The 17,257-nt window shown below is 42.4% G+C and overlaps 1 pseudogene across 1 annotated transcript in view; it reads left to right on the top strand.

The window, feature by feature from the left end:
- LOC306646487 (vomeronasal type-2 receptor 116-like) overlaps positions 1-16,976 on the top strand; it is a 59,405-nt pseudogene extending 42,429 nt beyond the window's left edge. Inside the window, exons 4-7 of the transcript in view lie at positions 3,533-3,738; positions 4,037-4,067; positions 4,119-4,242; positions 16,045-16,976. The product of the transcript in view is annotated as a vomeronasal type-2 receptor 116-like (transcript). The remainder of the gene's footprint in view (positions 1-3,532; positions 3,739-4,036; positions 4,068-4,118; positions 4,243-16,044) is intronic.
- Positions 16,977-17,257: the final 281 nt, after the last annotated feature.

The raw sequence follows: 17,257 nt of genomic DNA, 5'->3' as shown, positions 1-17,257 counted from the left end.
TCCCCAGGTGTTACAGAAATTATTCCTTGTGGGGAGGATGCAAGAACTTTAATTTCTCCTGTAAAATCTGGATCAATAACTCCAGGGACAACTATAAGTCCTTTAAGTGCACTAGAGCTTCTTCCCAATAGAATTCCCACTGTCTTAGGGGGTAGAGGGCCTTTTAAATCTGTAGGAATAGGTTGTACTCCCATCTCAGGAGTTAATATTGCTCTGGTGGTGGCACAGAGGTCCAATCCTGCGCTTCCTTTTGTGGCCCTTCTTGGCTTGTTAGAGGATAATGAGTCCTGGCCAATTTTTGAATCACCCCGTACATTTGTGTTGGGCCCCCGGGAGATGGGCCCTGATTTCCGTTTTTTGTCTGGCCTTGTTGGGGAAGGGGATGTCCATCTACATCTATTATGGATCTATACTCAGATGCTCAGTGGTTACCTTTTTTACATCTAGGGCATAGTTGTGGTTTTTGCCTCATAGGGGGCCGACTGGAATATCTTAATTGGGGACAATCCTTTTTAAAATGTCCTTGCCGTTTACAATAAAAGCAAGGCCCCATAGGTCCTCCCCCTTTAAATGTAGATTGTAATCCCTGAGTTATAGCTGCTGCCATAACTTGGCCCTGTATAACATTTTCATTAATATCTCTACATACTTTAATATAAGTACTCAAATCCTTACTTTTCCAGGGGCGAATAGCCTCCTTACACCACCTGTTAGCTTGTTCATAGGCCAATTGTTTTATTAAAGGCATGGCTTGGTCCACATCCCCAAATATGCGACCTGCTCTTTGCAGCAGTCGCACTACAAAATCAGCATACGGCTCATTTGTTCCTTGTAGGACTTTTGAAAGCTGCCCCTGTAAATCCCCACTTCCTTGAATAGTTCTCCATGCTTTAGTAGCTGCTGCAGCAATTTGCATATATACTGCAGGATCATAATTAAGCTGTGCCTGCTGTCCTGTAAACTGTCCTGTTCCCATAAGCATTTCTAAATTCCATGCTGGATTACCTGCCGCAACATTACGACGGGCAGTGTCAGTGGAATATTCTTGCCATGCTGTTTCCCATACTAAGTATTGTCCTCCTGACAGTGTAGCTCTTGCTACATTGCCCCAGTCATCTGGGGTAAGATTCATTCCTCCTACAGATTCTACCAATGAGAGAGTAAAAGCTGCTTGGGGGCCATATAACATAATGGCCTCCTTAAGTTGTTTTATAATTTAAAAACCCAGTGGTTGATGATATCTATGGGTATTTTGGTCTTCAAAAACTGGGAAAACTGCCCCTTGTCACAGAGTATCCCATTCATTTGATATAGTTTTTGCATAATGACACACTGGCATACACCCACAATATTGAGGATTGTAAGGCGGGGGAGCATGAGGTGTGGGTTTAATAAGAGTTTTTCTTTTTTCTACTAAATCTTTCCCCATTGATTCCTTGATAGCAAGGTTTTTTGTTAATTCTTTAAGGTCCTCATCCTCATCTGAATCCTCCCCTTTCTCTGATTCTTCCTCTTTCTCTATAGTTCCTCTTTCTGATGCCTTGGATTGTTTCTCTTTTATTTCCTCCAGAGCCTCCTCCCCTTCTCTAAGGGCCTCTCTACAGTGCGGCTGTAGAGTTGTTAAGCACCCTCTAATTAAAGTCCAGATGGCTAATGTTCCCGGTGGTAATGGACTTATCAGCCGCCTTTAAATCTTCTCCCAAATGATCCCACTGAGGAATGTTTAACAGCCCTTCATGTAAAAACCATGCTGCTATTTCTTCTATTGTTTTTAAAAAGAGTCTTGCTGTTTTTGTTTTTAGGGGCATCCCATTAGCTTTAAGGAGATCCCTCAAAAGCCCCTCCATTTGTGCCCATGACATTTCAGTACCCATTTTAAAATACAGCTACGTAAATCTATCAGCACACAAAAATAAATCACCTTAATAGCAATAGCAAAAGTGAAAGCACACACATTAACTTTACAATAAACACAAGTCTCAGTCACAAATTTCTGTGAACTTTATCTAGTCGCAACTCCTGTAAACTTAATCTCATCGCAAATTCTGCGAACTTTATCTCGTCACAAATTCCTGCGAACTTAAATCTCGTCGCAAATCCTGTGAACTTAACCTGGCCAGAATTTTTCTTTTATAATTTTACCTGATTTATCTCCTGCTTTGTTTCTCTGAGTTTCTGGGTTTTGGCACCACTATTCGTCGTCCAGCAGCAAAAAAGAAACACACACACATACAGACACACACACACACACACACACACACACACACACACACACACGTAGTAAGGGCCTCTCTATTCTTTGTTCACTTTCATATATATCTTTTTAGTAAAACAAACTGATAAGCAGAAGCAAAGCATAAGCCAATCAGAGTAAGTGCACGTGAGTGTTCATGTGAAAGATGTGTGGGCTCCAGGCTAAGGAGATGTGTGCATGCACTGGTCACGAGCTCAGCACGGACCAGGAAAGGAATCAACTGCCAATCAGATGCGCTTCCTGTTTATTAGCATTGTGCTGCAGCCTCATTGTGGCACCATGCCAGGCGCCATCTTGGAGAGAGTAATGTTGGGGGGGTTGCTGGCAAGCGCCCCCAACAGTGATGGATGCATTTTAACTGCTCAGTCTCAAAGTCTGACTGTAAATCATTGAGGAACTGTTCTTCCGAAGGTTCCTTGGCATGGTTACCTCTCTACCATTTTAACATGGCCGTGAAGGAAGGCAGTTACAATATATACAATGCTGTGTATTAGGTGACCCACACCCTCCATGAGATGCTTCTTCAACAAGAGGATGTGCAACCGGTAAAGAGTGGGAAAGACCAGTGTTCTCCCCCTGGCAGGTAATGTCTCCCATTGGGTGGTGTGAACTTCACCAAGGTGGCTTCCTGACTTGAAGGGTTCCACAGTGCCTCAAGCCAAGCAGTGCAGGATCCTCTCCCCAAACACAAGCTCTTCTGCACTGTTTTCACTGCCAGCTGCTTAATCTTTGCCTGGGTGTCAATCAAGAACCCGATGTCAGTGGGAAGGGGGAAAGGAACCAGGAATGAAGATCATCAGTGTGCAGGGAGAGAGCACCTCAGGATCCCACACTCCCTCTGCTCTCAACAGGAGAAACCACTCCTTCCAGGAAGTCCTTAACTGAAAAGCAGAGAACTAGCTCTTGAACTGCCTGAGGGATGTTGAGCACAATAGATGGTTTGTTTGAGTCATCTCATGCAATTTTGCAGCCATGGTAGACACTGTGGTCTGACCTGAGTGACAGGTGCTCAGAGAACAAGGAGAGGAAATGGGTGTTGAGGTTTATCTGGAGAGCTTGCCAACAGACTGATCATGTGTCCATGAAGTTGGATATTTTCTCCTAAGGTTGATTCATGTTTCATAATTTTATAATATATCAATTCTTTATATGCTTTCACTCCATCATGTGCCTATAAGAAACTTTTACTTCAAAAAGGGATTAAAGTAAACTTGGAGTTTTCACTAATTCAGATTTTTCTGTTCTAAACATCATCATAACTTCATGCTTCTCTTTCAGTTGTACCCCTTCCTGAAGAACATCAAATTTAACACTCCTATAGGAGACCAAGTGAGTGTGAATCAGAAAGGGCAATTGGACACTGAGTATGACATTCTCAACCTTTGGAATTTTCCAGAAGGCCTGGGACTTAAGGTGAAAGTAGGAACGTTTCACCCATATTTACTACACGGTCAACAGCTGTCTCTATCTGAGGATGGAATAGAGTGAGCCACAGGAAATAGACAGGTGTGTTGGACCCATCATAATTCTTTGCATTGCATGAATAAACATGTTGTGGTGGTGAGGTTTGTGGCTCTGCAGAGCTTACTGAAAAATGAGCTTTGGCTATTTAACAACCCACTGGCATGCTCCTCTGATTTTCATAGTGAATTTCTGATGGGTGGTAAGCAAACAGGTGCATTCAACCATAGGTATCTAAGTGTTCATAAGTATCACATTTGCAGTGTAGTTGGCATCTCATCAATTAACTTTGTGTAGGTATATGTGAAATTTGTTCTTTAGTGGTCCAATACTCAAAAGCATTACAGTTATTGTGGGATGGGGTCAAAGTCCACTGTTGCCAACACATATCTGATTTTCCTAGACCCCCTACTCAGTCTGCAAGGCCAGTTGTAGACCTGGGTTCAGGAAGTGCCCCCAGGAGGGAAAGGCTGCCTGTTGTTTTGACTGTACCCCCTGCCCAGAGGATGAGATTTCCAACCAGACAAGTGAGTGCATGTCTTAGGGAGAAATTTCTGAGTTCTCCTGTATCCCCCACCCATGCAGGGGAGTGGAAAGGTTCTGGGGCATAATAGCAGAGAAAGAATTCTTTCTTTCTTAAGTTGATGATTCAGTGTGCTAATCGTTAATAATGCTCTTTGCAATAGCACTCCTTGTGCCTTGAACTACACTCTTTGATTCCTTATTCTAGGCCCACTACAGACAGTACTGTCACTGGAAGTCCCGTTGACAGCCTTAAAGTAACCTCAGCTTCCTCTCCATCTCGATGTGTAACCAATTATAATCTATGTGTCTACTTTTCATCTTCCTTCAAACTACATGAGGTTTCCAACTAGCACTTTGAAGGCATAGAGGAGCCCTCCTTAATTACCCTGTGCCTACCACGGTTCTTATGCAAAGCAGATGCTCAGGAAGCCTGCTTCTGAATGAGGAATGTGTATTTCTGCAGTGCGTACCATGCTGTGATGCATGCACTCCCTCAGGGATTTCCTGTTCTCTAGTTTGCAATGAGTAGGAAAAATGACATATAAGAATGAGAATCCAACCTAGTGGATCAGTCTGCATAGAGACTCCCAGGATGAATTCAGTAGTGCCATCTACATGCTCTAGGAAGGTGCAGGGAAACTTTGAATGTGGTAGTATAATCAGTGTATCAGATGGCCAAATGGTGGTTTTGATTATTAGTAGAATTTCTAGTAATGGCTAAATCTGGACAATTACCACTTCATGTACTGTTCAGGGAACCTAACCAAAAATGTTCAGTGTTATTTGTAAACAAAGAAGGTGGGTGTAGGTGTTCAGAGGTGATATAAAAAGGGTTGGTAGACCACTAATTTTTTTTTATTGTAAACAAATGGGATACATGTTGTTTCTCTGTTTGTACATGGCGTAAAGGCATACCATTTGTGTAATCATAAATTTACATAGAGTAATGTTGTTTGATTCATTCTGTTATTTTTTCCCTTCCCCCCACCCCTCCCACCCCTCTTTACCCTCTATACAGTACTTCCTTCCTCCATACTTGCCCCCCTCCCTAACCCTAACTCTAACCCTAACACTAACCCGTCCCTCCCCCCCATTATGTGTCATCCTCCACTTATTAGTGATATCATTCGTCCTTTGGCTTTTTGAGATTGGCTTATCTCACTTAGCATGATATTCTCCAATTTCATCCATTTGCCTGCAAATGCCATAATTTTATCATTCTTTATGGCTGAGTAATATTCCATTGTATATATATACCACAGTTTCTTTATCCACTCATCAATTGAAGGGCATCTAGGTTGGTTCCACAGTCTGGCTATTGTGAATTGAGCAGCTATGAACATTGATGTGGCTGTATCTCTGTAGTATGCTGATTTTAAGTCCTTTGGGTATAGGCCAAGGAGTGGGATAGCTGGGTCAAATGGAGGGTCCATTCCAAGTTTTCTAAGAATCTCCACACTGCTTTCCAGAGTGGCTGCACTAATTTGAAGCCCCACCAGCAGTGTATGAGTGTACCTTTCTCCCCACATCCTCGCCAACACCTGTTGTTGCTCGTATTCTTGATAATCGCCATTCTAATTGGGGTCAGATGGAATCTTAGGGTGGTTTTGATTTGCATTTCTCTTATTACTAGAGATGTTGAACATTTTTCCATATGTTTGTTGATTGCTTGTAGATCTTCTTCTGTGAAGTGTCTATTCATTTCCTTAGCCCATTTGTTGACTGGATTATTTGAATTCTTGGAGTAGAGTTTTTTGAGTTCTTTATAGATTCTGGAGATTAGTGCTCTATCTGAAGTATGATTGGCAAAGATATTCTCCCACTCTGTAGGCTCTTTCTTCGCATTGCTGATAGTTTCCTTTGCTGAGAGAAAGCTTTTTAGTTTGAATCTATCCCAGTGGTTGATTCTAGCTTTTATTTCTTGTGCTATGGGAGTCCTGTTAAGGAAGTCTGGTCCTAGACCAACAAGGTGAAGATTTGGACCTACTTTTTCTTCTATAATCTACAGGGTCTCTGGTCTGATTCCGAGGTCCTTAATCCATTTTGAGTTTAGTTTCGTGCATGGTGAGAGATATGGGTTTAGTTTCATTCTGTTGCATATGGATTTCCAATTCTCCCAGCACCATTTGTTGAAGAGGCTATCTTTTCTCCATTGCATATTTTTGGCCCCTTTGTCTAGTATGAGAAAATTGTATTTATTTGGGTTTGTGTCCATGTCCTCTATTCTGTACCATTGATCTACCTTTCTATTTTGGTACCAATACCATGCCGTTTTTGTTACTATTGCTTTGTAGTAGAGTTGAAGATCTGGTATTGCAATACCCCCTGTTTCACTCTTCCTGCTAAGGATTGCTTTAGCTATTCTGGGTTTCTTATTCTTCCAGATGAATTTCATAATTGCTTGCTCTATTTCTGTAAGGTACGTCATTGGGATTTTAATTGGAATTGCATTGAATTTGTATAGCACTTTAGGTAGTATGGCCATTTTGACAATATTAATTCTTCCTATCCAAGAACATGGAAGATCTTTCCATCTTCTAAGGTGTTCTTTAATTTCTTTCTTTAGTGTTATATAGTTCTCATTGTAAAGGTCTTTCACCTCTTTTGTGAGATTGATTCCCAAGTATTTTATTTTTTTTGAGGCTATTGTGAATGGGGTAGTTTTCCTAATTTCTCTTTCTGAAGATTCATCACTTATGTATAAAAATGCGTTGGATTTATGGGCATTGATCCTGTAACCTGCTACTTTACTGAAATCACTTATGAGTTCTAAGAGTTTTCTGGTGGAATTTTCGGGTTCCTCTAAATATATAATCATGTCATCAGCGAACAGGGATAGTTTGAGTTCTTCTTTTCCAATTCGTATCCCTTTAATTTCTTTGGTTTGTCTAATTGCTCTGGCCAGAGTCTCAAGAACGATGTTGAATAGAAGTGGTGAAAGAGGGCATCCCTGCCTTGTTCCAGTTTTTAGGGGGAATGCTTTCAGTTTTTCACCATTTAGAATGATATTAGCCATGGGCTTAGCATAAATGGCCTTTACAATGTTAAGGAATGTTCCCACTATCCCTATTTTTTCTAGTGTTTTGAGCATGAAGGGGTGCTGTATTTTATCAAATGCTTTTTCTGCATCTATTGAAATAATCATGTGATTCTTGACTTTAAGTCTATTAATATGGTGAATTACGTTTATTGATTTCCTGATGTTGAACCAACCTTGCATCCCTGGGATGAAACCCACTTGATCATGGTGCACTATCTTTTCAATATGTTTTTGTATGCGATTTGCTAAAATTTTGTTGAGAATTTTTGCGTCGATGTTCATTAAGGATACTGGTCTGAAATTTTCTTTCCTTGCTGAGTCTCTGTCTGGTTTAGGTATCAGTGTGATATTGGTTTCATAGAATGAGTTTGGGAGGGTTCCCTCCTCTTCTATTTTATGGAATACTTTGAGAAGTATTGGAATGAGCTCTTCTTTAAAGGTTTTGTAGAACTCGGCTGAGAACCCATCTGGTCCCGGATATTTCTTTGTTGGTAGGCTTTTGATGACTTCTTCTATTTCAGTACTTGAAATTGGTCTATTTAAATTGTTTATGTCCTCCTCGTTCAGTTTAGGCAATTCATATGACTCTAGAAACCTGTTGATGTCTTCGAAATTTTCTATTTTGTTGGAGTATAGATTTTCAAAATAGCTTCTAATTATGTTTTGTATTTCAATCCTGTCTGTTGTGATATTTCCTTGTTCATTCCGAATTTTAGTGATTTGGGTTTTCTCTCGTCTTCTCTTTGTTAGTGTGGCTAAAGGTTTATCAATTTTGTTTATTTTTTCAAAGAACCAACTATTTATTTTGTCAATTTTTTGTATTGTTTCTTTTGTTTCAATTTCATTGATTTCAGCTCTGAGTTTAACTATTTCCTGTCTTCTACTACTTTTGGTGCTCTTCTGTTCTTCTTTTTCTAGGGCTTTGAGCTGTAGTGTTAGGTTGTTTATTTGTTGAGTTTTACTTCTTTTATTAAATGCGCTCCATGAAATCAATTTCCCTCTAAGTACTGCTTTCATAGTGTCCCAGAGATTTTGATATGATGTTTCTTTGTTCTCATTTACCTCTAAGAATTTTTGAATTTCCTTCCTAATATCTTCTGTTATCCATTCATCATATAATAGCATATTGTTTAATCTCCAGATGTTGGAATAGTTTCTGTGTTTTACTCTTTCATTTATATCTAACTTCAATCCATTATGATCTGATAGAATACATGGTAGTGTCTCTATCTTCTTGTATTTGCAAACATTAGCTTTGTGGCATAATATATGGTCTATTTTAGAGAAGGATCCATGTGCTGCTGAGAAGAAAGTGTATTCGCTCTTGGTTGGATGGTATATTCTGTAAATGTCCGTTAAGTCTAAATTATTGATTGTGTTATTGAGATCTATGGTTTCTTTGTTCAATTTTTGTCTGGAAGATCTGTCCAGTGGTGAGAGAGGCGTGTTAAAATCACCTAGTATTATTGTGTTGTGGTCTATTTGGTTTCTGAAATTGAGAAGGATTTGTTTGACATACATAGATGAGCCACTGTTTGGGGCATAGATGTTTATGATTGTTATATCTTGCTGATTTATGTTTCCCTTAAGCAGTATGAAATGACCTTCTTTATCCCTTCTGACTAACTTTGGCTTGAAGTCCGCATTATCGGAAATGAGGATGGATACTCCAGCTTTTTTGCTGAGTCCATGTGCATGGTATGTTTTTCCCCATCCTTTCACCTTTAGTCTATGGGTATCTCTTTCTATGAGGTGAGTCTCTTGCAGGCAACATATTGTTGGATCTTTCTTTTTAATCCAGTCTGCCAGTCTATGTCTTTTGATTGATGAATTCAGGCCATTAACATTCAGGGTTATTATAGAGAAATGATTTGGTTTCCCGGTCATTTCGTTCATTTTTAAAATTTTGTTTATTTATTTGTTTGACACAACTTGTTTCCTCCTTTATTTGACAATTCCTTTAGGATAATTCCTCCCTTTGCTGATTTGCTTCTTTGTTTTTCATCTCTTCCTCATGGAATATTTTGTTGAGAATGTTCTGTAATGCTGGCTTTCTTTTTGTAAATTCTTTTAGCTTTTGTTTATCATGGAAGGATTTTATTTCATCGTCAAATTTGAAGGTAAGTTTTGCTGGGTATAAGATTCTTGGTTGGCATCCATTTTCTTTCAGGGCTTGAACAATGTTGTTCCAGGACCTTCTAGCTTTTAGGGTCTGGATTGAAAAATCTGCTGATATGCGTATTGGTTTCCCCCTGAATGTAATTTGGTTCTTTTCTCTCACAGCCTTTAAAATTCTGTCTTTATTTTGTATGTTAGGTATTTTCATTATAATGTGCCTTGGTGTGGGTCTGTTGTCATTTTGTGTATTTGGAGTCCTATAAGCCTCTTGAACTTGATTTTCCATTTCATTCTTCAGATTTGGGAAATTTTCTGATATTATTTCATTGAATAGATTGTTCATTCCTTTGCCTTGTTTCTCTAGGCCTTTCTCAATCCCAATAATTCTTAAATTTGGCCTTTTCATGATATCCCATAATTCTTGTAGATTCTGTTCATGATTTCTTACCATCTTCTCTGTTTGTTCAACTTTGTTTTCAAGGTTAAATATTTTGTCTTCAATGTCTGAGGTTCTGTCTTCCAGGTGTTCTATCCTATTGGATATGCTTTCTATGGAGTTCTTAATTTGGTTTATTGTTTCCTTCATGGCAAGGATTTCTGTTTGGTTTTTTTTCAATATCTCTAACTCTTTATTGAAATGATCTTTTGCTTCCTGTATTTGCTCTTTTAACTGTCGATTGGTGCGATCATTCAATGCTTGCATTTGCTCTTTCATCTCATCGTTTGCTTCTCTGATCATTTTAATTATGTACATTCTGAACTCCTTTTCTGTCATTTCTTCTGCCATGCTGTCATTGGGTTTTATTGATGTAACATCTAGATTTGTTTGCAGCATTTTCTTTCCTTGTTTTCTCATATTGTTCAGGTATCAGTGGACCGCTGAGATATTGCAGATTTCCTCTATTGACTTACAATGTCCCTGAAGATTTCTATATATATCCCCCCTTAGCCTTCAGTAGGCTGAAGTCTTGGAGGAAGTTGATAATGCGGTGCTCCACAAGGAAGCTGCCTCTCTAGGAGTGGTGGCCTTCAGGTGGGGTATAATCCCTGCTAGTGGGCAGAGGTGCCTCCACTTGTTGACCAATGGTCATCCAAAGGGGACCTAGGCTGTGGGCTGAGGCAAGGCCTGTTTGGGCCTGTGTCTCTGGTTTTACCGTCCTTGTGGGGAAACCTCACCCAGCAGGGAAGACTCACCCGGTGGGGAGGTCTCGCTGGTCAGTTCCCTCCTAGAGGTTCCCCTCAATTTACAGCTACCGCCTGGGCTGGGCTGCCTTCCTCTGCAAAGTTCCCAGGGGCCCGGCCCTACCTCCTGGGCCTGGGAGCCTCACCCTTCGCAGATGAATCTCCTTAGACTGCCCCTCCTCAGAGAATTTTCCCACAGGCCTGGAACCTTCGCTCCGCCCTAAGCCTGTCTCTGTGCGGCTCTACCACCCATAAGCCTCCTAGATCCTGGGACCCTGCTCTGCACCTAATCGCCTGGCTATGTGGCCCCTCCTCTGAGCAGCCACCTGTGGCCCCGAACAATCGCTCTGAGTCCCAGACACCCGCCACAGGCCTCTTCCTCCAGACAGCCGCCCAGTATTCCGGTGCGGTCACTAGGAGTCCAAGAAACTCACTTCGTGCCTCCTCCTCCCACCAACCACCCGTAGCCCTGGGCAATCAATCACTCCGAGTCGAAGTGACCCTCCCCGTTCCTCCTCCTTCTCCAGACAACCCCCCGGGTGTTCAGGAGCGGTCCCTCTGAGTGGCTCTGAATCCACGTGACCCGCTGCACGTGTCCTCTGGGCAACCGCCCGGAGCTCTGGTGCGGCCACTCAAGACCAAGCGTCCCACCACGCTTCTCCTCCAGGCAGCCCCCCTGTGTTCAGGAGCTGTCACTTCAAGACCAAACAACTCACCACTCGCCTTCTCCTCTGAGCAGCCGCCTGGAGCGCTAATGCAGTCACTGCGAGTCCAAAGGACCTGCCGAGCTCCTCCTCCTCCTCCTCCTACTCCTCCGGGCAGGTCCCGGGGTTCAGAAGTGGTCAGAGTCCAAACAGCTCGCCACGCAGCCCCTTCTCTGGCAACCGCCTGTAGCTCTGGTGTAGTCACCCCGAATCCAAGCGGCCGTGCTCCTTTTCTTTCTCCTCATCCTCAGGGCAGGCCCCAGGGTTCAGAAGCGTCGTTCTGAGTTCAAACAGCTCGCCGCACGGCTTCTCCTCTGGCAACCGCCTGTAGCTCTGGTGTAGTCACTCCAAATCCAAGTGGCCATGCTCCTCCTCCTCCTCCTCAGGGCAGGCTCCGGTGTCCTGAGTCCACACAGCTCTCCTCGCCACTCCTCCCCTGGGCAGCCGCCTGAGCCTCAGTGGTTGCTCCGAGTCCCAGCGCTGTGCCGAGCGGCCTCCTTTACGGTGCTCCCAGCTGTCCGAGTTCCGACCACTAATTTTTGTTTCTTTGTTTTGTGGTGCTCAGGATTGAACCCAGGGCCTTGTGCTTCCAAGACATGCACTCCACCAACTGAGCTATATCCCCAGCCCTGGTAGACCACGATTGAAGGTTTTTGTATACAACAGCTATTATCTTGGAGTCACTCCTATTTGTGGTAGTAAATCACATCTAGATTTGGGATTTTGTCATTTTCTTTTTGTGATTGTAATGTAGTTTGGCTTCACAACATAGTAGGTTGAATTCAATTTATTTAAAATACACTGAATCTAACAATATAGTCCAGCATAAGGATGATTTTAATAAAGGATCTATATTTGTTCATACTGGATATACAGTAGGTTCCGGTGTATGTTCTAGGTGCACATATAAAGAACACAGCTGCAGCTGGGTGCAGTGGTGCATAAATATAACCTCAGTGTCTCAGGAAGCTGTGTAAGAAGGACTGCAATCTCAGGGCCAGCCTCAGCAACTTAGCAACTGTTGAGACCTCATCTAAGAAACAACAACAGAATCCCAATAAAACCAATGACAAGAACATCTCCCTCCAACTGCAACTCCTACATGCTTCAAGATTTAAAAATACACATCAAAACCATCCCCATGGGTTGCAGAAAATATCATACAGAAATACAAATATCTCAAATTTACAGTGCTACCTCTTATATCTGGTGGGGTTCAACTAAAGGTATTCTTACAAAGAAATATCCTGCAGGTAGGTATTCAGATGATAAGTAGGTAGATAGATAGATAATAGAGATAAGATTTATTATGCACATTTACATGAAAAAGAGTGACAGTTTTATATCCTCAGAGTACATTGCAAACTTAGAGAAAGGGCAGCAAACTAAACACTAAGAGAACAGAAGAGAGGAAATGATCAATTTAAGAAAATAAAAGACCAACAAATCCAAAGTCAATTTTAGCAAAAGAAAATGGACAAATCACTACTGAGATAGAAGAGAAAAATGCAAACTGAAAGAGGGTTATTTATACTGAGCTACAAAAATTGTTATATGATGAAAATAAGTTCTAAATAAGTTCATGTTAATACCTCTGAAATATCAGATACAATGCAGAGATTCCCAGGCAAATAATAATTATTAAAAGGTCCCAAGATGAACTAAAAATTCTGAGTTACCCATATTTGTTAAAGAAATCAAATCCATAGATTTGATATTCCCACAAATTTTAAGTTTGACCTACAGATTGATCAGTGTGTTTCAACAGACATTCAGAAGGACATGATACCTCTTTGGTCAGACTCCACAGGTAACTGCAATTCACAAATTTAACAAGATGCCATCATGCCCAGGTAGAAGGCCTGTTATCAAAACAACACATTTTAGTGTATATGCTGCCAGAGCAAGGGAGGAGTGGGAAGGGGAGGACTGGGAATGAGTGAACACTCTGATCTCTGGGTGCATCCTGAATTGTCACAGTGAACCAGCCTGCTGTGTATCATTGAAATGCACTAATGAACACAAACTAATGAAACCCAATCACAACAAATGTGGAGGAGGTCATGGAGGAGAAGGAACTCTACACCACTGGTGGGAATATAAATGAGTACAGCCTCCATGGGAGCAGTAAAGAGGTTCCACCAAAGAATAACAACAGAAATACCAAGAATCCAGGACTGAGAAGATAAAGTTAGTATGTTAGGTGGGAACTGCACACTGTGCTCTGGCCTGCTCACAATACCCATGATGTGGAGCCAGCCAATGTGCCCATCAAGAGAATGGACCCAACTACAGCACCCACCACCACACGGTCATCGCTCAACCAGAGCAAAGTCAAGTCTCATCATTTTCAGGGAAATGGATGGAACTGGAGGATGGAATCAAGCAAAATAAGCCAGACACAGAAAGACAAGTACCATGGGTTGACTCTTATGTGTGGAAAATAAAAGAAGACCTGTTCCCAAAGTGGGACAGAGTTTAACTACAGGAAAGGGTGCTGGGTGGGGGCTGGAAGATGAGATGGGTGGGTGGGCATCATCCACACCCTCCATGCTTCTCTGGAAACATCACAGTGAATCCCGTTTGTAATTACGGTTAGAAAGTGTTAGTAAAATAGATGTTGTTATTGTTAAAATCAAATGTTGTTATTGGAGACGGTGTCCCACTGAGAGTGAGGATGAACAATGCATACCAGTAAACAGACATTGGAGACCAGGCTCAGAAGGCACAGTACTAATTTTATTTAGGATAGTACAAGACATACATAGGCACGTTATCCAGTCAGGTTAAGATGCTTGTTAAAACACAACACAACCAACCTATAGGTAAGCTATACGTCATACTAATGTAAACAATCCAAGTATCCCTACGTGATTTGGCCCAGTCTGAGACAAAGGACTGGGGGAAGGCAAGCTCCAGCACACAGCGTGAGGTGAGCAGCAGGATGAGGTCACACCACAGCTTGCTGTGATGCCTGCTGAGCGAGGTTTCCCCTCAGCTCCTAGCTCAGCCTCAGTCACTGCAAAGGCCTCAATCCATGGCGAGTCTTCACCATTCCTTCAGTTTCTCTATCCAGATCAATTTATTTAGACCATGGTGTCAGCAACCACTGACAAATTAGCTTCAGGAATGTTCCCTACAGTCAAAGGCTGGGAAACATGGGAAAGTTCCATCTACTCCTCCTAATAGCTTGACTGCGGTCCCTGGACTGACAAGATCATGACAAGAGAAAGAATTTACATAAAAAACTAAATGCAGCTGTATTTTATAAAGATGCTGCATCACAATCCCAAATGGTTTATACAAAGAAAAGAGAGAGAGAGAGAGAGAGGGAGAGAGAGAGAGAGATTATGGTTTCAATACCTGCAAACATGATGAAATTCAACACTCATTCATCTCATGCAAACAAGGACACTTGCTGCCCATGGAGGAGGAGGCTTCTTCCATCTCTGCCGGGCCTTCACACAACACTAGAGCAGATGCTGTGCAGAGGTGAGGTCTGGGGCCAGAGGACATGGATCCACCAGTGCACAGCTCGCTAACCACAGTAGGCCCTGCCCCAGGAGCACTGCCAGGCAAAGGAGTCAGACGGACCGGGCCTGGGAATAAGTGATGGAGGCACATCGTCAGAGCATGTCCCTGCATGAATGTGAAACCCACACAACTCAGTACCCTGGGAAAAGGCCAGTGGTGGCCCAATGCTGGGTTAGCATTCACAATTATAATTGCTACTTAGGAGTAACATAGTTTTTGGAAAATGAATTTAAGGAGATGATGTTGAAAATACCTGAAAATTATGTGGGATCCAGATATGAATTTGATGAAAACATGTGAAAGATTTCCACTCACAGATTTATAGATCATCTTTTGAAAAAGTAAGTAAGTCTGGAATGACTGGGCCAGCAAGGCATGCTCACAGGTGGGAAGACTCAAAACTGGAAAGGATGCTATCCAAATTAATGTGCGGATTCAATTCAGTTATAGCAAAAATTCACACATGATCCCTGGTGGGGTTGTTACTTATGGGGTGGGAGGATGAGCTCCCTATGGCCTTGAAGACTTCTTGTCATCTCTGTAACCTTGGGACTTGGCGAATTATCTTACTCATGGTGGTTTCTCTGTAAATACTTGCCCCTTGCTTAGATTAACCAGGTCACAGCTTTCAGAGGTACAGTTTAGCTATGCAGGTGTTTAGGTTCCTTCCAAAATTCCTGTGTTTAAACTTGGCCCTCAGTTTGATGGTATGAACTCATAGGGCAATAGGTCATCATGACTCCATGTTCATTAGCAGAGTTAATGTCATTATTAAAAAAATGTTTAGAGGATTTGCTCCCATTGTGTTGGGAGACACAGCAGCAGGGCTCCCTATCTGAGGCACAAAGACAGCCTTCACAGACAGGGAGTGACTGCACCTTCATCTTGACTTCCTGGGCTCCAGAGCTGTGAGGGTTATATCTGTGCTTTTATGAATCACACAGTTTAAGTGATTATATTTTTGTACCCTAAATTCAATAATGCATGAAAGAAAAAGGTGATCTTATGAATATGCAAGAAATGTAGGAAGAAATAATATTTTAGTCTCCATGACCATGAAGAAGGTAAGAAGTGCTGGTTTGCCATCATTTCCTACAAGCACTCATTAAGTCACTGTCCACAGAAAAAATGGAAATTCAAATAAGTTTGTCCAATGCACTCCTTCGAGTGGATTTGTGAATACTGATAATTACTCACCCAGACTGATGACATTCTGCATTTCTCAGCAAAAATGCACCACTGTGTGAAGTGTCCAGGTCACCAGGATGCCAACACTGAGTGAACTACCTGTCTCAAAAAGGCTGTGATCTTTCTGGCCTATGAGGATCCAATGGGGAAGACTCTGGTCTGCACTGCCCTGTGCTACTCTGCACTCACAGGTGCTGTTCTTGGGGTATTTGTGAGGCACAGGGACACTCCAGTAATCAAGGCCAAAAGCCAGGCTCTGAGCTACATCCTACTCATCTCCCTCACCTTCTGTTTCCTCTGCTCCCTGCTCTTCATTGGCCCTCCCAACACAGCCACCTGCACCCTGCAGCCAATAGCATTTGGACTGGTGTTCACTGTGGCTGTTTCCACTGTCTTGGCCAAAACTCTCACTGTGATCCTGGCCTTCAAGGTCACTGCCCCAGGGAGAAGGATGAGGCGGTTGCTGGTGTCAGGGGCACCTAACTTCATCATTCCCAGCTGCTCCCTGATCCAGCTGACTCTCTGTGGAGTCTGGCTGGGCACCTCTCCTCCCTTTGTGGACTCAGACACACACTCTGAACATGGCCACATCATCATCACCTGCAACAAGGGCTCGGTCACTGCCTTCTACTGTGGCCTGGGATACCTGGCCTCCCTGGCCCCTGGGGACCTTCTCGGTGGCCTTCCTGGCCAGGAATCTGCCTGACACTTCAATGAAGCCAAGTTCCTGACCTTCAGCATGCTGGTGTTCTGCAGTGTCTGGCTGACCTTCCTCCCTGTGCACCACAGCACCAAGGGCAAGGTCATGGTGGTCGTGGAGGTCTTCTCCATCCTGGCCTCCAGTGCTGGCCTCCTGGGCTGCATCTTTTTCCCCAAGTGCTACATTATTCTCATAATACCTGAGGAGAACTGTCTGAGAGATTTGAAAGACAGAAGAAGTTCTATGGGAAACAGGCATTCTGACAGATAGCTCATGTGTCTTTATTACATTTTCACAGTTCTGAGAAAGCACAGCCAAAACCAAACTGATTTTTCATTCTGATCTTATGAAGTAACTGGAGACACGTTTTTCATGAACAGGATCGCCTCCTTTTCAAAAAGATTAATGCATGAAAGTAACCACCAGCAGCCATTTAGGCTCCTAAACAATGCTATCTCTCTGTAGCGGCTCTTCCTGAGTAGGTTTCCTTAGAATTATTTGCTGTATTTCATGTGTTTATTGGCCAAATATAAAGATTAGTATTTAGATAA

The sequence above is a fragment of the Sciurus vulgaris genome, assembly GCF_902686455.1.
Source record: "Sciurus vulgaris genome assembly, chromosome: 16".
NCBI lineage: Eukaryota > Metazoa > Chordata > Mammalia > Rodentia > Sciuridae > Sciurus > Sciurus vulgaris.
The sequence above is the reverse complement of the archived record's forward strand: the minus strand, read 5'-3'. Positions and strand labels throughout refer to the sequence as shown.